The sequence below is a fragment of the Liolophura sinensis genome, chromosome 8 (genome assembly GCF_032854445.1).
Source record: "Liolophura sinensis isolate JHLJ2023 chromosome 8, CUHK_Ljap_v2, whole genome shotgun sequence".
NCBI lineage: Eukaryota > Metazoa > Mollusca > Polyplacophora > Chitonida > Chitonidae > Liolophura > Liolophura sinensis.
Genome location: NC_088302.1, coordinates 38,855,435 through 38,875,962, shown reverse-complemented (window position 1 = coordinate 38,875,962; position 20,528 = coordinate 38,855,435). Strand labels below are relative to the sequence as shown.

General features: G+C 43.4%; 17 non-coding genes across 17 annotated transcripts; 9 read left to right on the top strand and 8 right to left on the bottom strand.

Moving 5' to 3' along the window:
* Window positions 1-137: 137 nt before the first annotated feature.
* Window positions 138-210, bottom strand: Trnai-aau (transfer RNA isoleucine (anticodon AAU)). The gene has a single exon. It is a non-coding gene; the product is annotated as a tRNA-Ile (tRNA).
* Window positions 211-1,027: 817 nt separating this feature from the next.
* Trnas-aga (transfer RNA serine (anticodon AGA)) lies at window positions 1,028-1,109 on the top strand. Its single transcript has one exon. It is a non-coding gene; the product is annotated as a tRNA-Ser (tRNA).
* Window positions 1,110-1,271: 162 nt separating this feature from the next.
* Trnai-aau (transfer RNA isoleucine (anticodon AAU)) lies at window positions 1,272-1,344 on the bottom strand. Its single transcript has one exon. It is a non-coding gene; the product is annotated as a tRNA-Ile (tRNA).
* Window positions 1,345-2,161: 817 nt separating this feature from the next.
* Trnas-aga (transfer RNA serine (anticodon AGA)) lies at window positions 2,162-2,243 on the top strand. The gene has a single exon. It is a non-coding gene; the product is annotated as a tRNA-Ser (tRNA).
* A 162-nt stretch (window positions 2,244-2,405) lies between these two features.
* Window positions 2,406-2,478, bottom strand: Trnai-aau (transfer RNA isoleucine (anticodon AAU)). Its single transcript has one exon. It is a non-coding gene; the product is annotated as a tRNA-Ile (tRNA).
* Window positions 2,479-3,296: 818 nt separating this feature from the next.
* On the top strand, window positions 3,297-3,381 carry Trnas-aga (transfer RNA serine (anticodon AGA)). Its single transcript has one exon. It is a non-coding gene; the product is annotated as a tRNA-Ser (tRNA).
* A 159-nt stretch (window positions 3,382-3,540) lies between these two features.
* Trnai-aau (transfer RNA isoleucine (anticodon AAU)) lies at window positions 3,541-3,613 on the bottom strand. The gene has a single exon. It is a non-coding gene; the product is annotated as a tRNA-Ile (tRNA).
* An 817-nt stretch (window positions 3,614-4,430) lies between these two features.
* On the top strand, window positions 4,431-4,512 carry Trnas-aga (transfer RNA serine (anticodon AGA)). The gene has a single exon. It is a non-coding gene; the product is annotated as a tRNA-Ser (tRNA).
* A 162-nt stretch (window positions 4,513-4,674) lies between these two features.
* Window positions 4,675-4,747, bottom strand: Trnai-aau (transfer RNA isoleucine (anticodon AAU)). Its single transcript has one exon. It is a non-coding gene; the product is annotated as a tRNA-Ile (tRNA).
* An 817-nt stretch (window positions 4,748-5,564) lies between these two features.
* On the top strand, window positions 5,565-5,646 carry Trnas-aga (transfer RNA serine (anticodon AGA)). Its single transcript has one exon. It is a non-coding gene; the product is annotated as a tRNA-Ser (tRNA).
* Window positions 5,647-5,818: 172 nt separating this feature from the next.
* Trnai-aau (transfer RNA isoleucine (anticodon AAU)) lies at window positions 5,819-5,891 on the bottom strand. The gene has a single exon. It is a non-coding gene; the product is annotated as a tRNA-Ile (tRNA).
* An 805-nt stretch (window positions 5,892-6,696) lies between these two features.
* Window positions 6,697-6,778, top strand: Trnas-aga (transfer RNA serine (anticodon AGA)). The gene has a single exon. It is a non-coding gene; the product is annotated as a tRNA-Ser (tRNA).
* A 162-nt stretch (window positions 6,779-6,940) lies between these two features.
* Trnai-aau (transfer RNA isoleucine (anticodon AAU)) lies at window positions 6,941-7,013 on the bottom strand. The gene has a single exon. It is a non-coding gene; the product is annotated as a tRNA-Ile (tRNA).
* A 1,610-nt stretch (window positions 7,014-8,623) lies between these two features.
* On the top strand, window positions 8,624-8,705 carry Trnas-aga (transfer RNA serine (anticodon AGA)). Its single transcript has one exon. It is a non-coding gene; the product is annotated as a tRNA-Ser (tRNA).
* Window positions 8,706-8,867: 162 nt separating this feature from the next.
* Trnai-aau (transfer RNA isoleucine (anticodon AAU)) lies at window positions 8,868-8,940 on the bottom strand. Its single transcript has one exon. It is a non-coding gene; the product is annotated as a tRNA-Ile (tRNA).
* Window positions 8,941-10,119: 1,179 nt separating this feature from the next.
* Window positions 10,120-10,201, top strand: Trnas-aga (transfer RNA serine (anticodon AGA)). The gene has a single exon. It is a non-coding gene; the product is annotated as a tRNA-Ser (tRNA).
* A 4,565-nt stretch (window positions 10,202-14,766) lies between these two features.
* Window positions 14,767-14,848, top strand: Trnas-aga (transfer RNA serine (anticodon AGA)). Its single transcript has one exon. It is a non-coding gene; the product is annotated as a tRNA-Ser (tRNA).
* The last annotated feature ends 5,680 nt before the right edge of the window (window positions 14,849-20,528 follow it).

Below are 20,528 nucleotides of genomic sequence, written 5' to 3'. Positions count from 1 at the left end.
TATCACTTATGCAGCTTGCCTGAGTCTTCTTCACAGGCATTGGGCTCACCCAACCCTTCACCATAGGTGTGCTGCTGTGCCCATGGACAGCCGAAGTAGTGAAAACTTTTTGCCCCCCAGTGATCAAAAAACGTTAATGGCCGATATGGGGCTCGAACCCATGACATTCGCGTTATTAGCACGACGCTCTGCCGACTGAGCTAACCGGCCAATTTCTTGCCTGACTCTTTTGTCATTAAGAAATGCTTAAGTTGTTCATCACATGGACAATCCAACCCGTTTTCCCTTCACAGACGCTATCACTTACTCCCTTTTCTACTTGTTAGTATTATTCGTTGATAGACCAGTGGGACAGTTTCTGACATCTTTACACCTTGATGACGTCGACCAGCAAACAATTACAGAACCCATTTAATTTTCCATGAGCGACAAATTTAACCTTTAGCGTTGTAGCTCAGTCCCAAACATTCCGTGGCCAGTAAGCTTTGGTGCTTACCTGGCCCAGCCTGTGAGAAGGAAGCCATAAAAATCTTGACGGGTTGACCGTCAAAATCTGGACCTTTGTATACCGGCAGCTGGGAGGGGTGCCTAGGAAGGCCAAGTTGACGTCACTCGAAGCCTCATCAACACCTGTTTCCTTGTGTCTTCTCGCCCTGAATTTCAAACTAGTATCATTAAAATTCATACCTACCCAAAGCTTAGACAATTTCCAGCATTTTGATACCAAGTATGCACCTTTTCGCCAAAAACGACAGGCTGGCCGCAGAAAAACACTTAACACTCTAAAATACAGAGGATAACATTCGTCCCTCTGGCAAAAGGGAAGTTGTAATGGGGGTTTGTGTGCAAACGTCTTGCTAATACATGCCTGTTTCCACCATTCATTTATGTCAGTCTTTAGCGGAGTTTGGACACAGTTGCCCCCTTGTCTTGCCTTTCGCGCAGGTGTAAATAGAGACAAACCTTCAAGGTCACACGGCTCGCACATTTGGTAATCCATTATTAAGACAAAGATGGAGACAATGGGGTCGTCGTGGCCGAGTGGGTGAGGCGATGGATTAGAAATCCATTGGGATCTTCCCGCGTAGGTTCGAATCCTACCGGCGACGTCACATTTTTCTTTTTTTCTGTGTTTATCACTTATGCAGCTTGCCTGAGTCTTCTTCACAGGCATTGGGCTCACCCAACCCTTCATCATAGGTGTGCTGCTGTGCCCATGGACAGCCAAAGTAGTGAAAACTTTTTGCCCCCCAGTGATCAAAAAACGTTAATGGCCGATATGGGGCTCGAACCCATGACATTCGCGTTATTAGCACGACGCTCTGCCGACTGAGCTAACCGGCCAATTTCTTGCCTGACTCTTTTGTCATTAAGAAATGCTTAAGTTGTTCATCACATGGACAATCCAACCCGTTTTCCCTTCACAGACGCTATCACTTACTCCCTTTTCTACTTGTTAGTATTATTCGTTGATAGACCAGTGGGACAGTTTCTGACATCTTTACACCTTGATGACGTCGACCAGCAAACAATTACAGAACCCATTTAATTTTCCATGAGCGACAAATTTAACCTTTAGCGTTGTAGCTCAGTCCCAAACATTCCGTGGCCAGTAAGCTTTGGTGCTTACCTGGCCCAGCCTGTGAGAAGGAAGCCATAAAAATCTTGACGGGTTGACCGTCAAAATCTGGACCTTTGTATACCGGCAGCTGGGAGGGGTGCCTAGGAAGGCCAAGTTGACGTCACTCGAAGCCTCATCACCACCTGTTTCCTTGTGTCTTCTCGCCCTGAATTTCAAACTTGTATCATTAAAACTCATACCTACCCAAAGCTTAGACAATTTCCAGCATTTTGATACCAAGTATGCACCTTTTCGCCAAAAACGACAGGCTGACCGCAGAAAAACACTTAACACTCTAAAATACAGAGGATAACATTCGTCCCTCTGGCAAAAGCGAAGTTGTAATGGGGGTTTGTGTGCAAACGTCTTGCTAATACATGCCTGTTTCCACCATTCATTTATGTCAGTCTTTAGCGGAGTTTGGACACAGTTGCCCCCTTGTCTTGCCTTTCCCGCAGGTGTAAATAGAGACAAACCTTCAAGGTCACACGGCTCGCACATTTGGGAATCCATTATTAAGACAAAGATGGAGACAATGGGGTCGTCGTGGCCGAGTGGTTAAGGCGATGGATTAGAAATCCATTGGGATCTTCCCGCGTAGGTTCGAATCCTACCGGCGACGTCACATTTTTCTTTTTTTCTATGTTTATCACTTATGCAGCTTGCCTGAGTCTTCTTCACAGGCATTGGGCTCACCCAACCCTTCATCATAGGTGTGCTGCTGTGCCCATGGACAGCCAAAGTAGTGAAAACTTTTTGCCCCCCAGTGATCAAAAAACGTTAATGGCCGATATGGGGCTCGAACCCATGACATTCGCGTTATTAGCACGACGGTCTGCCGACTGAGCTAACCGGCCAATTTCTTGCCTGACTCTTTTGTCATTAAGAAATGCTTAAGTTGTTCATCACATGGACAATCCAACCCGTTTTCCCTTCACAGACGCTATCACTTACTCCCTTTTCTACTTGCTAGTATTATTCGTTGATAGACCAGTGGGACAGTTTCTGACATCTTTACACCTTGATGACGTCGACCAGCAAACAATTACAGAACCCATTTAATTTTCCATGAGCGACAAATTTAACCTTTAGCGTTGTAGCTCAGTCCCAAACATTCCGTGGCCAGTAAGCTTTGGTGCTTACCTGGCCCAGCCTGTGAGAAGGAAGCCATAAAAATCTTGACGGGTTGACCGTCAAAATCTGGACCTTTGTATACCGGCAGCTGGGAGGGGTGCCTAGGAAGGCCAAGTTGACGTCACTCGAAGCCTCATCACCACCTGTTTCCTTGTGTCTTCTCGCCCTGAATTTCAAACTTGTATCATTAAAATTCATACCTACCCAAAGCTTAGACAATTTCCAGCATTTTGATACCAAGTATGCACCTTTTCGCCAAAAAACGACAGGCTGGCCGCAGAAAAACACTTAACACTCTAAAATACAGAGGATAACATTCGTCCCTCTGGCAAAAGGGAAGTTGTAATGGGGGTTTGTGTGCAAACGTCTTGCTAATACATGCCTGTTTCCACCATTCATTTATGTCAGTCTTTAGCGGAGTTTGGACACAGTTGCCCCCTTGTCTTGCCTTTCCTGCAGGTGTAAATAGAGACAAACATTCAAAGTCACACGGCTCGCACATTTGGGAATCCATTATTAAGACAAAGATGGAGACAATGGGGGCGTCGTGGCCGAGTGGTTGAGGCGATGGATGAGAAATCCATTGGGATCTTCCCGCGTAGGTTCGAATCCTACCGGCGACGTCACATTTTTCTTTTTTTCTATGTTTATCACTTATGCAGCTTGCCTGAGTCTTCTTCACAGGCATTGGGCTCACCCAACCCTTCATCATAGGTGTGCTGCTGTGCCCATGGACAGCCAAAGTAGTGAAAACTTTTTGCCCCCCAGTGATCAAAAAACGTTAATGGCCGATATGGGGCTCGAACCCATGACATTCGCGTTATTAGCACGACGCTCTGCCGACTGAGCTAACCGGCCAATTTCTTGCCTAACTCTTTTGTCATTAAGAAATGCTTAAGTTGTTCATCACATGGACAATCCAACCCGTTTTCCCTTCACAGACGCTATCACTTACTCCTTTTTCTACTTGTTAGTATTATTCGTTGATAGACCAGTGGGACAGTTTCTGGCATCTTTACACCTTGATGACGTCGACCAGCAAACAATTACAGAACCCATTTAATTTTCCATGAGCGACAAATTTAACCTTTAGCGTTGTAGCTCAGTCCCAAACATTCCGTGGCCAGTAAGCTTTGGTGCTTACCTGGCCCAGCCTGTGAGAAGGAAGCCATAAAAATCTTGACGGGTTGACCGTCAAAATCTGGACCTTTGTATACCGGCAGCTGGGAGGGGTGCCTAGGAAGGCCAAGTTGACGTCACTCGAAGCCTCATCAACACCTGTTTCCTTGTGTCTTCTCGCCCTGAATTTCAAACTTGTATCATTAAAACTCATACCTACCCAAAGCTTAGACAATTTCCAGCATTTTGATACCAAGTATGCACCTTTTCGATAAAAACGACAGGCTGGCCGCAGAAAAACACTTAACACTCTAAAATACAGAGGATAACATTCGTCCCTCTGGCAAAAGGGAAGTTGTAATGGGGGTTTGTGTGCAAACGTCTTGCTAATACATGCCTGTTTCCACCATTCATTTATGTCAGTCTTTAGCGGAGTTTGGACACAGTTGCCCCCTTGTCTTGCCTTTCCTGCAGGTGTAAATAGAGACAAACCTTCAAGGTCACACGGCTCGCACATTTGGGAATCCATTATTAAGACAAAGATGGAGACAATGGGGTCGTCGTGGCCGAGTGGTTAAGGCGATGGATTAGAAATCCATTGGGATCTTCCCGCGTAGGTTCGAATCCTACCGGCGACGTCACATTTTTCTTTTTTTCTATGTTTATCACTTATGCAGCTTGCCTGAGTCTTCTTCACAGGCATTGGGCTCACCCAACCCTTCATCATAGGTGTGCTGCTGTGCCCATGGACAACCAAAGTAGTGAAAACTTTTTGCCCCCCAGTGATCAAAAAACGTTAATGGCCGATATGGGGCTCGAACCCATGACATTCGCGTTATTAGCACGACGCTCTGCCGACTGAGCTAACCGGCCAATTTCTTGCCTGACTCTTTTGTCATTAAGAAATGCTTAAGCTGCTCATCACATGGACAATCCAACCCGTTTTCCCTTCACAGGCGCTATCACTTACTCCCTTTTCTACTTGTTAGTATTATTCGTTGATAGACCAGTGGGACAGTTTCTGACATCTTTACACCTTGATGACGTCGACCAGCAAACAATTACAGAACCCATTTAATTTTCCATGAGCGACAAATTTAACCTTTAGCGTTGTAGCTCAGTCCCAAACATTCCGTGGCCAGTAAGCTTTGGTGCTTACCTGGCCCAGCCTGTGAGAAGGAAGCCATAAAAATCTTGACGGGTTGACCGTCAAAATCTGGACCTTTGTATACCGGCAGCTGGGAGGGGTGCCTAGGAAGGCCAAGTTGACGTCACTCGAAGCCTCATCACCACCTGTTTCCTTGTGTCTTCTCGCCCTGAATTTCAAACTTGTATCATTAAAACTCATACCTACCCAAAGCTTAGACAATTTCCACCATTTTGATACCAAGTATGCACCTTTTCGCCAAAAACGACAGGCTGGCCGCAGAAAAACACTTAACACTCTAAAATACAGAGGATAACATTCGTCCCTCTGGCAAAAGGGAAGTAGTATTGGGGGTTTGTGTGCAAACGTCTTGCTAATACATGCCTGTTTCCACCATTCATTTATGTCAGTCTTTAGCGGAGTTTGGACACAGTTGCCCCCTTGTCTTGCCTTTCCCGCAGGTGTAAATAGAGACAAACCTTCAAGGTCACACGGCTCGCACATTTGGGAATCCATTATTAAGACAAAGATGGAGACAATGGGGTCGTCGTGGCCGAGTGGTTAAGGCGATGGATTAGAAATCCATTGGGATCTTCCCGCGTAGGTTCGAATCCTACCGGCGACGTCACATTTTTCTTTTTTTTCTATGCTTATCACTTATGCAGCTTGCCTGAGTCTTCTTCACAGGCATTGGGCTCACCCAACCCTTCATCATAGGTGTGCTGCTGTGCCCATGGACAGCCCAAGTAGTGAAAACTTCACCCCCCCCCTCCCCCCCAGTGATCAAAAAACGTTAATGGCCGATATGGGGCTGGAACCCATGACATTCGCGTTATTAGCACGACGCTCTGCCGACTGAGCTAACCGGCCAATTTCTTGCCTAACTCTTTCGTCAATAAGAGTTATTTAAGTTGTTCATCACATGGACAATCCAACCCGTTTTCCCTTCACAAACTCCCTTTTCTACTTGTTAGTATTATTCGTTGATAGACCAGTGGGACAGTTTCTGACATCTTTACACCTTGATGACGTCGACCAGCAAACAATTACAGAACCCATTTAATTTTCCATGAGCGACAAATTTAACCTTTAGCGTTGTAGCTCAGTCCCAAACATTCCGTGGCCAGTAAGCTTTGGTGCTTACCTGGCCCAGCCTGTGAGAAGGAAGCCATAAAAATCTTGACGGGTTGATCATGAAAATCTGGATCTATGTATACTGGCAGCTGGGAGGGGTGCCTAGGAAGGCCAAGTTGACGTCACTCGAAGCCTCATCACCACCTGTTTCCTTGTGTCTTCTCGCCCTGAATTTCAAACTTGTATCATTAAAACTCATACCTACACAAAGCTTAGACAATTTCCAGCATTTTGATACCAAGTATGCACCTGTTCGCCAAAAACGACAGGCTGGCCGCAGAAAAACACTTAACACTCTAAAATACAGAGGATAACATTCGTCCCTCTGGCAAAAGGGAAGTTGTAATGGGAGTCTGTGTGCAAACGTCTTGCTAATACATGCCTGTTTCCACCATTCATTTATGTCAGTCTTTAGCGGAGTTTGGACACAGTTGCCCCCTTGTCTTGCCTTTCCTGCAGGTGTAAATAGAGACAAACCTTCAAGGTCACACGGCTCGCACATTTGGGAATCCATTATTAAGACAAAGATGAAGACTATGGGGTCGTCGTGGCCGAGTGGTTAAGGCGATGGATTAGAAATCCATTGGGATCTTCCCGCGTAGGTTCGAATCCTACCGGCGACGTCACATTTTTCATTTTTTCTATGTTTATCACTTATGCAGCTTGCCTGAGTCTTCTTCACAGGCATTGGGCTCACCCAACCCTTCATCATAGGTGTGCTGCTGTGCCCATGGACAGCCAAAGTAGTGAAAACTTTTTGTCCCCCAGTGATCAAAAAACGTTAATGGCCAATATGGGGCTCGAACCCATGACATTCGCGTTATTAGCACGACGCTCTGCCGACTGAGCTAATCGGCCAATTTTTTGCCTAACTCTTTTGTCATTAAGAAATGCTTAAGTTGTTCATCACATGGACAATCCAACCCGTTTTCCCTTCACAGACGCTATCACTTACTCCCTTTTCTACTTGTTAGTATTATTCGTTGATAGACCAGTGGGACAGTTTCTGACATCTTTACACCTTGATGACGTCGACCAGCAAACAATTACAGAACCCATTTAATTTTCCATGAGCGACAAATTTAACCTTTAGCGTTGTAGCTCAGTCAAAAACATTCCGTGGCCACTAAGCTTTGGTGCTTACCTGGCCCAGCCTGTGAGAAGGAAGCCATAAAAATCTTGAGGGGTTGACCGTCAAAATCTGGACCTTTGTATACTGGCAGCTGGGAGGGGTGCCTAGGAAGGCCAAGTTGACGTCACTCGAAGCCTCATCACCACCTGTTTCCTTGTGGCTTCTCGCCCTGAATTTCAAACTTGTATCATTAAAATTCATACCTACCCAAAGCTTAGACAATTTCCAGCATTTTGATACCAAGTATGCACCTTTTCGCCAAAAACGACAGGCTGGCCGCAGAAAAACACTTAACACTCTAAAATACAGAGGATAACATTCGTCCCTCTGGCAAAAGGGAAGTTGAAATGGGGATTTGTGTGCAAACGTCTTGCTATTACATGCCTGTTTCCACCATTCATTTATGTCAGTCTTTAGCGGAGTTTGGACACAGTTGCCCCCTTGTCTTGCCTTTCCCGCAGGTGTAAATAGAGACAAACCTTCAAGGTCACACGGCTCGCACATTTGGGAATCCATTATTAAGACAAAGATGGAGTTGTTCATCACATGGACAATCCAACCCGTTTTCCCTTCACAGACGCTATCACTTACTCCCTTTTCTACTTGTTAGTATTATTCGTTGATAGACCAGTGGGACAGTTTCTGACATCTTTACACCTTGATGACGTCGACCAGCAAACAATTACAGAACCCATTTAATTTTCCATGAGCGACAAATTTAACCTTTAGCCTCATCACCACCTGTTTCCTTGTGTCTTCTCGCCCTGAATTTCAAACTTGTATCATTAAAATTCATACCCACCCAAAGCTTAGACAATTTCCAGCATTTTGATACCAAGTATGCACCTTTTCGCCAAAAACGACAGGCTGGCCGCAGAAAAACACTTAACACTCTAAAATACAGAGGATAACATTCGTCCCTCTGGCAAAAGGAAAGTTGTATTGGGGGTTTGTGTGCAAACGTCTTGCTAATACATGCCTGTTTCCACCATTCATTTATGTCAGTCTTTAGCGGAGTTTGGACACAGTTGCCCCCTTGTCTTGCCTTTCCTGCAGGTGTAAATAGAGACAAACCTTCAAGGTCACACGGCTCGCAAATTTGGGAATCCATTATTAAGACAAAGATGGAGACCATGGGGTCGTCACTTTCTATGCTTATCACTTATGCAGCTTGCCTGAGTCTTCCTCACAGGCATTGGGCTCACCCAACCCTTCATCATAGGTGTACTGCTGTGCCCATGAACAGCCAAAGTAGTGTAAATAGAGACAAACCTTTAAGGTCACACGGCTCGCACATTTGGGAATCCATTATTAAGACAAAGATAGAGGCCATGGGGTCGTCGTGGCCGAGTGGTTAAGGCGATGGATTAGAAATCCATTGGGATCTTCCCGCGTAGGTTCGAATCCTACCGGCGACGTCACATTTTTCTTTTTTGTTATGCTTATCACTTATGCAGCTTGCCTGAGTCTTCTTCACAGGCATTGGGCTCACCCAACCCTTCATCATAGGTGTGCTGCTGTGCCCATGGACAGCCAAAGTAGTGAAAACTTTTTGCCCCCCAGTGATCAAAAAAGGTTAATGGCCGATATGGGGCTCGAACCCATGACAATCGCGTTATTAGCACGACGCTCTGCCGACTGAGCTAACCGGCCAATTTCTTGCCTAACTCTTTTGTCATTAAGAAATGCTTAAGTTGTTCATCACATGGACAATCCAACCCGTTTTCCCTTCACAGACGCTATCACTTACTCCCTTTTCTACTTGTTAGTATTATTCGTTGATAGACCAGTGGGACAGTTTCTGACATCTTTACACCTTGATGACGTCGACCAGCAAACAATTACAGAACCCATTTAATTTTCCATGAGCGACAAATTTAACCTTTAGCATTGTAGCTCAGTCCCAAACATTCCGTGGCCAGTAAGCTTTGGTGCTTACCTGGCCCAGCCTGTGAGAAGGAAGCCATAAAAATCTTCACTGGTTGACCGTCAAAATCTGGACCTTTGTATACCGGCAGCTGGGAGGGGTGCCTAGGAAGGCCAAGTTGACGTCACTTGAAGCCTCATCACCACCTGTTTCCTTGTGTCTTCTCGCCCTGAATTTCAAACTTGTATCATTAAAACTCATACCTACCCAAAGCTTAGACAATTTCCAGCATTTTGATACCAAGTATGCACCTTTTCGCCAAAAACGACAGGCTGGCCGCAGAAAAACACTTAACACTCTAAAATACAGAGGATAACATTCGTCCCTCTGGCAAAAGGGAAGTTGTAATGGGGGTTTGTGTGCAAACGTCTTGCTAATACATGCCTGTTTCCACCATTCATTTATGTCAGTCTTTAGCGGAGTTTGGACACAGTTGACCACTTGTCTTGCCTTTCCTGCAGGTGTAAATAGAGACAAACTTTTAAGGGAGGGGTGTGTGGGGCACCACCGGCCCGCATAGCACAGTTGGTAGAGCGTCCGCTTCTGGGCCGGTAGATCCAGGATCAATCCTAGATCGAGTCACAAATAAGACTTTAAAAGAGGATGTTGTATCTTTCTCGCTTGTTGTTTAAAATGGATAATGCAACGACTGGTTGACCCGTATCAGTACAAGGGCTCGGGCGGGGCGGCTTACTTGCCTTCGGATGGAAATCCGTCCTGCTACAAGGACTTATCCTATGACTTATTACATTACACGCACATGCACCGTAAGGATTCCTTTGTCGTCATATGACTGAAAAATTGTTGAGTACGACGTTAAACCCCAAACACTCACTCACTCAATCAGGGGCACACGGATCGCACATTTGGGAATCCATCATTAAGACAAAGATGGAGGACTTGGGGTCATCGTGGCCGAGTCGTTAAGGCGATGGATTAGAAATCCATTGGGATCTTCCCGCGTAGGTTTGAATCCTACCGGCGACATCATTTTTTCTATGGTTATCACTTATGCAGCTTGCCTGAGTCTTCTTCACAGACTGTGGGATCACCCAACCCTTCATCATAGGTGTGCTGCTGTGCTCATGGACAGCCAAAGCAGAGAAAACTTTTCCCCCCAGTGATCAAAAAACGTTACCCATGATATTCGCGTTATTAGCACGCCGCTATGCCGACTGAGCTAACCGGCCAATTTATTGCCTAGCTCTATTGTCATTAAGATTTGCTTAAGTTGTTCATCACATGGAGAATCTAATCCGTTTTCCCTTCACAGACGCTATTACTTACTCCCTTTTCTTCTGGTTAGTCTTATTCGTTGATAGACCAGTTGGATAGTTTCTGACATCTTTACACCTCGATGAATTCGACCAGCAAACAGTTCCACAACCCCATTAATTTTCCCTAAAATACACAGGATAATATTCGTCCCTCTGGCAAAAGGGAAGTTGTAATGGGGGTCTGTTGGCAAACTTCTTGCTAATACATGCCTGTTTTCACCATTCATTTATGTCAGTCTTCAGCTTAGTTTGGACACAGTTGCCTCCTTGTCTTGCCTTTCCTGCAGGTGTAAATAGAGACAAACTTTCAAGGGCACACGGATCACACATTTGGGAATCCATCATTAAGACAAAGATGGAAGAAATGGGGTCGTCGTGGACGAGTGTTTAAGGTGATGGATTAGAATTCTATTGGGATATTCTCGCGTAGGTTCGAATCCTTCCGGCGACGTCACATTTTTTTTTCTATGCTTATCAGTTAAGCGGCTTCCCTCAGCCTTCTTCACAGGCATTGAACTCACCCAACCCTTCATCATTTACAGCAAACAAGAGCTCTTATTCCGTCAATGCGCCTTCCCAAAGAGCTTTACAATTATCATTTAACTTCGGTAATTCTGATAGAAACGCGTCTTGACACAAAATCAGTATTCTGCTTACTGTACAATTGTTTGTAATATGACCTGATACATTTAGCAATTTCATTCTGGGATTTATGGGACTGAGACTCATTCCCGTGACACTTAATTTCCTTTATCATTTTCTTTTTCCCCCACCCCACTTCCGTCCTAATAAAATACTTCGTAGGCTTTTCCTCCTTATCAAAGTGAACAGCCTTAGCCCTAATAACCGATCTGGCATGTCTCTTTCTATTTAAACAATTAACAGTCTTCTTTTATCAATCTTATCCCTATTTACAACAGGGTTTGACTTTAATATATTCAATTTATCTTGTAGATCCCACAACTGGCTCTTTTTCCTTAATGAAACTTGCGAACAATAATTACGTATTACATCTTTACAATCCTTTTTGAAAGCCTCCCACCTGTCCATTAAGGTAGCATCACAAATGTCACAATCAGAAAAAATACTTACAAGGACATCATTTATTTGTAAATCATGTTCTTCGTCATTCAAAATAGAAATGTTACATTTCCAATAAAACGGACCCAAGTAATTACATCCGTAAAATTTACATCAACAATAGGACAAGAATGATCAGAAAAGGAGACATGTTTAACATCACAAAAGGTTACATAACTCTGAACAGCATTAGGAAGGTAGAATCTATCAAGCCGATTAGCGCACTGGTCTCTTGACCAGGTGTGGCACCGTCTGTCCGGATGAAACTTCCTAAAAACATCCCAAACCTCAAAATCATATTTAATACTATTAATCTCATCAATACCAATATTTCTCACATTATTTACAGACCCAATTCTATCAAATATAATATTTTCAAGGCAGTTAAAATCCCCACCAAGAATGACTAATTCACTCCCACGCATTACACTAAGTTAGAAATAAATTCTTTCCTATCCTGTGGATTATTAGGTGCATATATACATATCAGATTAAGAGCCGTGTCATTAATTGTCACTTTAACACTTACGTAACGCCCGTTAGGACATCTAACGACATTACCTATTAGACGGTCAACAGTGTATCGAATAACAATCACCACCCCCCTCCCCCCCCCAACCCCCACAACTTTAACTTGACCCGTAGGCCCACCTAGCATCCCTTGGAATTTTAAAATTTAAAATTCCTAGCGTCCGTATAACCTTGAAAATGTGTTCAATGTTGTTATCAAAAACAAATTGTTGTACCTGCTCCTGCTTTGTAACAGCCATTAACATTTAAAGTGCCAAAACGTATGTTAGATACGAGAGATATTAAACAGATAAGAAAAATATGACGGTACATACCCCTTGTTCATGTGGGAGCGTATCCTTGTCCATATTCTAGTAAAATCTATTCATTATCTTTAGGCGCTCTCGAACGAGAGGCGAAAGATTTGCTGCGCCGACACTCTACTAACATTTTATCAGTACCTTGAGAGGGGGTGGGTGTCATGATCTCAGATATGCCATCCGAGTCCCCCTGCATTACGCAATCCGACGGTAGCGTGCTCCATAATGCCGATGACGTCCCCTCCGGTTCATTGTCCAGTTTTGCTCTCTTTTGTTCAACGGGCTCTGGAGATCGCACGCAGTTGGCTTCCGTCTGGACTTCTATCGCACCAGACAAATCTCTAGTCACACCATCACGGTCTTTGGTCACATTAGGTACAACGCGCGTACCTCTGTCACACTCCATGTTACCCAATGGATCATCCTCCGCTCTGGTAGCGTCAATCTCAGCTTCGTCATCTGCGCCAATTTTTTTCGTTATTATCATCGTCACCATCACCACTATCACCATCATCATCACCATCTACGTCAACATCATCACCATCTTCTCCTCCGCTGTCAATTATGTTGATAATTATGTAATAATTTCCATGGCAGGAGGCGGAAACTCTAAGTCGTCATCGTCGCTACCGCCCCCGACAACGTCAACGTCAGTTGTGACGTCCTGATCGGGGCCTGCGCACTCGCCGTATTCTGCACAGAATTCTCGACTTTGGACGCATACGTTGAAGCCCGAGCACAACAATTACCACTTGCATGCTCCATCGAGCCACACATACGACGCGCTCGTGTACAATTCTTTACAGTGAGGGGATCATCATGAAGGAGGGGGGGGGGGAGAGAACCCCGAACAGTTATCGCACCATAAGGCACAGCATTCCATGGCTTTATGCCCATTTTCTCTACACTTCCTACATTCGTACATTTGCCCAGGGTATGTAAACATTACAACCTCACCCTTACAACTAAAAAAGTGCGGCACATACCGCGTTTTGTGGCACCTGAACCGATATACTCGAATACGAGTTCGTACGCCCGCAAATTCCTTGAAAACAGTGGCTTCGTAACACTAAGGCACTCCCCATATGGTTTCAACGCGGACGCTATCAAATCATCCGACATTTCATCAGGGGCCCAGTGGGCAGTAAGGTTCATAAACACAGAACTGGCCGGGTTAATATTCCATACGGTGTAACCAAGAACAAACTTTTCCTTCTTTAACAGAGCACTATGTGCAGCCTGTGTGGCAACACGAACATAGAAAACCTACTTCAGGTAATTCTTCAGTAGGTCAGATTTGATGTTAATCACACTTAATAAAGTCTCTTTGGACGGCGTATGAAAAGCTTACACTGCTACGTGTATACATAGCTAGGGACAATGACCTGTCCGGCTTGTTCAGAACAGGTAAATAAACAGGCTTCCACATTATCATGAAATTTGACAGGACCACTGCCCAAATCCCCAAAATAAAGACACCCTCGAACTCAGCTAATTCTTGTCAACAATATGGCACAAAAATGTTGTACATCAACAGTCACTATACCTAAGGATGAAACCGATTTGTACCGCTGGAAAAAAGCACGTCTTCACTCGACCTACCCAGTTTTCCCCACGTTTTTCCTTCACAGACGCTATTACTTTCTCCCTTTCCTACTGGGTAGTCTTATTCGTTGATAGACCAGTGGGATAGTTTATGACATCTTTATACCTTGATGACGTCGACCAGCAAACGGTCACAGAACCCCTTTTATTTTCCATGAGCGACAATGTCAACCTTTAGCGTTGTAGCTCAGTCCCAAACATTCCGTGGCCAGTAAGCTTTGGTGCTAACATGGCCCAGCCTGTGAAAAAGAAGCCATAAAAATATTGACAGGTTGACCGTCAAAATCTGGACCTTTCTATGCCGGCAGCTGGGAGGGGTACTTAGCAGGGCCAAGGGGACGTCACTCGAAGCCTCATCACCACCTGTTTCCTTGTGTCCTCTCGCCCCGAATTTCTATCTTTTATCAATAAAATTCATACCTACCCAAAGCTTAGACAATTTCTATCATTTTGATACCAAGCATGCACCTGTACGCCAAAAACGACAGGCTGGCCGCAGAAAAACACTTAACACTCTAAAATACAGAGGATAACATTCGTCCCTCTGGCAAAAGGGAAGTTGTAATGGGAGTCTGTGTGCAAACGTCTTGCTAATACATGCCTGTTTCCACCATTCATTTATGTCAGTCTTCAGCTGAGTTTAGACACAGTTGCCTCCTTGTCTTGCCTTTTCTGCAGGTGTAAATAGAGACAAACCTTCAAGGGCACACGGATCGCACATTTGGGAATCCATCATTAAGACAAAGATGGAGAACATGGGGTCGGCGTGGCAGAGTGGTTAAGGTGATGGATTAGAAATCCATTGGGATCTTCCCGCTTAGGTTCGAATCCTACCGACGACGTCATATTTTTCATTTTTTCTAAGCTTATCAGTGTATTTTTGGGTGTTAAGTGTTTTTTTGCTGCCAGCCTGCCGTTTTTGGTGTACAGGTATGAGTTTTAACGATGAAAGTATGAAATTCGGGGCGAGAAGACACAAGGAAACTGGTGGTGATGAGGCTTCCAGTGACGTCCCCTTGGCCTTGCTAGGCACCCCTCCCAGTTTCCGGCATAGAAATGTCTAGATTTCGACGGTCAAGTTATGTCAAGATTTGTATGGCTTCCTTCTCACAGGCTGGGCCAGGTATGCACCAAAGCTTATTAACAAAAAGATGGACACCATGGGGTCGTCATGGTCGAGTGGTTGAGGCGATGAATTGGAAATCCATTGAGATCCTACTTCGTAGGTTTGGCGACGTCACATTTTTCATTTTTTGCTATGTTTCTCATCTTATCAGCTATGCAGTTTGCCTGAGTCTTTTTCTTTTTCTTTTTATTAATTTTTTTATGTAAAATTTATTACCAAATTCTCAAAAAGAAAAAGGTTACATGAATTTACATTTTTATCCCTCTATTTCCATAGTTGTCTATGTTAAAAACATTTATCACAGACTTGCTGTGGACACATAGAACAATATCTTAGTTTCATTTCATTTACACTTGCAATAATACAGTGATGTAGTCATGAAAGGGAATAATGTTATTTTTACAAATATACAAGCTTATCTAAGGCTACCTTACAGAATACATTGCGTTTGCCCCACCCTCTTACAAATTCTCTTCTCTTATTCAGTAAAAATCTACACAAACTCTTGTCTTTATTACACCCTTTGTAGCAACCACAATACTATGGATATTTCTTTGTTTATTTTGAAATACTACCTCATTTCGTGCACACCATATGCTGAATTGTAATACATTGATGACATATAATATTACATCCTTTTCCACTTGATTAAAATTGTCTCCAAACATCTTAAAGACTAAGGTGTTTTCGTCAAACGCTGGTATAAACCGAGCATACCGCATGAACACAGGGTTGAAATGACTGAAATCACTTTGAGTTACCCAAGGGTCTAGAAAAAGATGCTTCTGGGATTCAGACAATCCACAAAATGCACGTAAATCGTAAGTTGCAACGTTGCGCTTCAGCAATCTAACCTTCACAGGCAAAATGTCATGGACGAGCTTGCAGCTAAAGTTGACCAAATTGTGATCCAAAAACATATTGAAGACTGACTTTCATATACCAGTCCATTATAAGGCCGGGAACTTTATCATAACAATGGGACACTCACAGATGGGATACACTAATTGCGCATGAATAAACTTTGTCGAAAAACAAGGCACAGGTAAAGATTGTCCCATATAAAAATCTTTCCACGCCTTTAAAGCAAACTGAAAGGACGGGGGAATAGTTTCGGCGTGAGGACAGTTCGGCCTACAAATTGGGGACACAATTGCTTTAGAGATATTCCAAGCCAGTAGATAGCAAAATATCTCCAGTCGGCCTCCGTGCAATATATAAGTCTAAAAATGCGGCGGATAAGTAAAACCTTAGCTATGCACTCAATGTTTGGAATTTTTAATTCGGCGTTTATGCAACACAGATCGTTTTATACTTTCAGGCTTATTGTCTCAAAGGAAACAAAAAATCAGTCAGGTGCCATGCGTGAAACATTTTGTGGGTAGTATGGTACACTGGAGAGCAAACCATAACATAGACAGAGCAACCGTGTTTATAAGAACAGATTTCCCCCTAAGAGTTAAGTATCTGCCGTTCCAAGAAGTTACATTTTTTTTTTCATTTTATTTCAAATCAGATTACTTTCTAGTTCGAAGTGATCCTTGCGAAATGGATGCCACATATTTTAGTGTTTTCACAAACTTTAAACCCCACATCAGGGACATCTTCCTCTTTCCATTTACCAATTGGGAGAACAGTGCTTTTTGCCAGATTTAGTTTAGCACCTGACACGCTTCCATAATTTTCAGCTACACGGAGCACTTCTCGAACTGAAGTAGAATGGGTTACAATGGCTGTGGAATCCTCCACATATTCTTCGATCTTGGCCTGTTTACTTGTGCCTGCCATGGGAACACCTTGAACGGTATCATTGGCTTTAATGCTCTAAAGACATTATGTACAATAATGGCGACAAGGCACATCCTTGTGTAAACGTTTTGTTAATATGACCGTTAACAATAACTGAGCTTGATATGTCAGTATACCCACTTCACCCCCTTACAAAAGTCTGGGCCAAAATTGAAATGTTCCAGACATTTGAACAAAAATGACCAGTCAACACGATCAAAAGCCTTTTCTTGGCCCAAATTAATAAAACATACACCTAAATCTTTCTGCTCTATATAATCGTAAACATTATGTAGCAAGTGTAAAGTATCAAAATCTGTCCTGCCAGGGACACCATATGGCTGATTTTGAGAGACCACAGAATCGATTGCACACTTGAGGCGATTACATAATGCCTTTGAGATAATTTTATAACCGACATTTAACAAACTAATAGGCCTCTAGTTCTTAATGTTCTCTGCGTTGTCTGGATCTTTGCGTAATAACGTTATCAGGTCGCATCGCTGCAAAGAGGTCAGCGTTTCTTGTTCAAAACAAATGTTTTCGAAATGTATAAATAATTTTCCAAAAATTGGCCAGAACTCCACATAAAATTCTGCAGGAAAACCGTCAGAACCAGGAGACCGGTATTTATTCAAATCTTTTACAACATGGAATAATTCTTCCTCTGTCGTCCCATTGATAAATTAAAGAGACATCATCATTAGAAACATCAGTAAAGTGGGAATCATAAACGGCTTGTATTTTCTCGTTTAATTCTTGCTTTTCTAGCCCGGATACATTACACTTCCAATAAAAGTTCCCCCATGTAATTACATTGTCAAAAGCCACATCATTATAGATGCAAGCATGGTCGGAGATTGCTACATGTGTCATATCAGAATTTGTTACATAATCAGCTAACGAGCTAAACACATAAAATGTATCCAGTCGGGACGCACAATTAGCCCGTGACAAAGAATACATAACCATGTCAGGGGTGAATTTTCCTAAAAACATCACATATATTGAAATCATTTTTTTTACAACCCTGGTTTCGTCAACGCCGTCATTTGCGAGCAATCATCGTTGTACCCATTCTGTCAAGCTGATTATTCTCTACAAAATTAAAATTAAAGTAGCAGCAGCTCACTACCTCTCATGAGTACATCTAATGATGAAATAAACGTTGGATTATCTGGTGAATACACGCATATGAGGTTAAGGCTTGTGCCATTAATTTCGGTCTTCACAGCCACATACCGACCGTAAGGATACTTTGTTACCTTGCGGATTACACAATCCGGTCCCACAACTCCTATTAGTACCATGTGCCCAAAAAGAATCACCAGGAATATTTAACATTTTACTATCACAATTATTCTCAAAATGAGTCTCCTGTAAAAATATGATGTATATTTTATTGTCAAAAATAAACTGTTTCACCTGAGACTGCACCTGAGACAGAGTCTCGTAAGCCATTGACATTTAAACTATCAATTCTAACGCAGTTTTGGGCAGCCATCATAAAAAATAGATAAAAAGAAAACAAAAGTACTTACCCATGGTTACTGATTTGCAAACAACTATGCTGACCATGGTTTTAATTCTTGCCGTTCTTCAACCTTGCACGACCGCGAGCGGCAATGGACTGCTTTCGTCGAAACTCCAACAGAGTCGTTGTTGTGTCCTGTGAAGGCCAGGGTGACATTTCAATTGAATCACAGGCAGACGTGTCCGGTTCTGCACTTGGCGCCTTTGGCGGCTCAGTCTTTTCACTGTCAATTTTTAAACGCTTATGGTCTATTTGTTTGTTTCCTTGTGAAGAGTTGCCTTGAACGTGCACATTTTCCGCACTTCGCTGGGTCTTCCTCCAGCTCGAGATTTCCGCTGCCTTGACACCTGAGTCCAAACATGCTCGTCATCGTCCTGATGTCTCGACATGGGTTCTTCACCTACTTGGCGTCACTGACATCAGATGATCTCTGACGTCAACGTCGCCAGGCTCCATTGCACAGTCTACCTCGCTATCCTCGTCGCTGATCACAACTTCGACGTCAACGTCACTCACGCTGACGTCAGATGTTACGTCAGCTATATCAACGTCGGTACCACCTTTCCCCTTGGGCTGAACATGTGACGTTTTGCTGACCTCAGTTCTGGCGGTAGAAACGTAACTCCATGTGTATCAGAACCACAATTCCGACAACTGTTCAAACAGTCTTTCCCTGTGTGTGGGTCAGTATGGGGTGAAAAGCCATCACAGTTCGTGCACCACATAGCCATGCACGCGAAAGCCCTGTACCTGGCCTGGCCGCACTTACCGCACTCAAATACCTGTCCTGGATAGGTGAACATTACAACATCTCCCGCAAAGTTAATAAAGTTCGGTACATAGCGACGCAAAAGGCACCTAAAACGATATATCCCAATGCCCATACGGACATGTTTGATGTCGTCATCCGAAAAGGTAGGTTTGTAATGTCAAGACATACATCATAGGGCCAATGTACAGTCAGATTTATCAAGGTCAAAGAAGCAGGGGTAATTTTCCACTCCGTCTCATCCAGAGTGAATTTATACATATTCGGGAGAGACCTGTGAGCTGCCAGTGATGATACTCTAAGATAAAACATCTTTTTCAAGTAACTCTTTTGAAAACTCACCATTTCACGCTTCACGTCGATAACATTAATCAGTGTGGGAATGAACACCTTCTGGACTACAGCGGAGGAAGCACACTGTCGGTGGACGACATAGCCAGGTCCGTGCAGGTGTAAAGGACATTAGTAGTATGAAATAGACGTATGATAATGACCTTTACCATAAAGAGCGTATTTTTTGTAGAAGTTAACATACAAGCATCAGTATGTCGCTGTAACGTCCGTGTTCGTTTTGTGGTTTATTAATGAGTCGTGTGACGCCGCATGTGTTTGTTGTAAGCCGAAGTTGTGACGGCACGGGTTTGTGCATACAGTTGATGCATGGGGATGTCTACACACTGTTTATTTCAATAAACCTGTCATTATTGGTTTACAAAGTGTTGATGTTATTCCATATCAAGACCCAGAGGAGGGATAACATTTGGTGCCGTGACTAGGATGGGATGTTGAACTTTTGACTGACTGGGCGATTCGCGAGGATCAGATTCCAGGCGTATGTCATGTGGACAGATCCAGGGCGTGAAACGACTCTCGTACGAAGCTTTCCATCAAACGAAGCAAAAACTGGGTGATGTCGGATAATAAAACTGTGTGTGAACAATAAACTGGACGCCTTACCTTGTGAAGGTAGAATAATAATAACATCAGAATACAACCAGGAGAACAAAAACAAATGAGCTCTATGTACTGAATGACTCACAACTGTAATTAACGAAAACACAAAAACATACAGCTGTGTTGTGCTGAAGGTGACTTTATTGACACTTCTTAGATAGTATCTTGTGAATATTCCATTTCAGTGGTAGACTATGTCGATTTCATCTGGAAGAGTGACATTTTCCATACTGACATTGCAGTCCAGAGATGCTAGTAGTGTACTATTTCGAATTCAAGACAGAAGTGACATTTCTCTCAGAGTGCCATTAAGGGCAAGCAACAACAACACTAGGTGTATTTTATGACTGA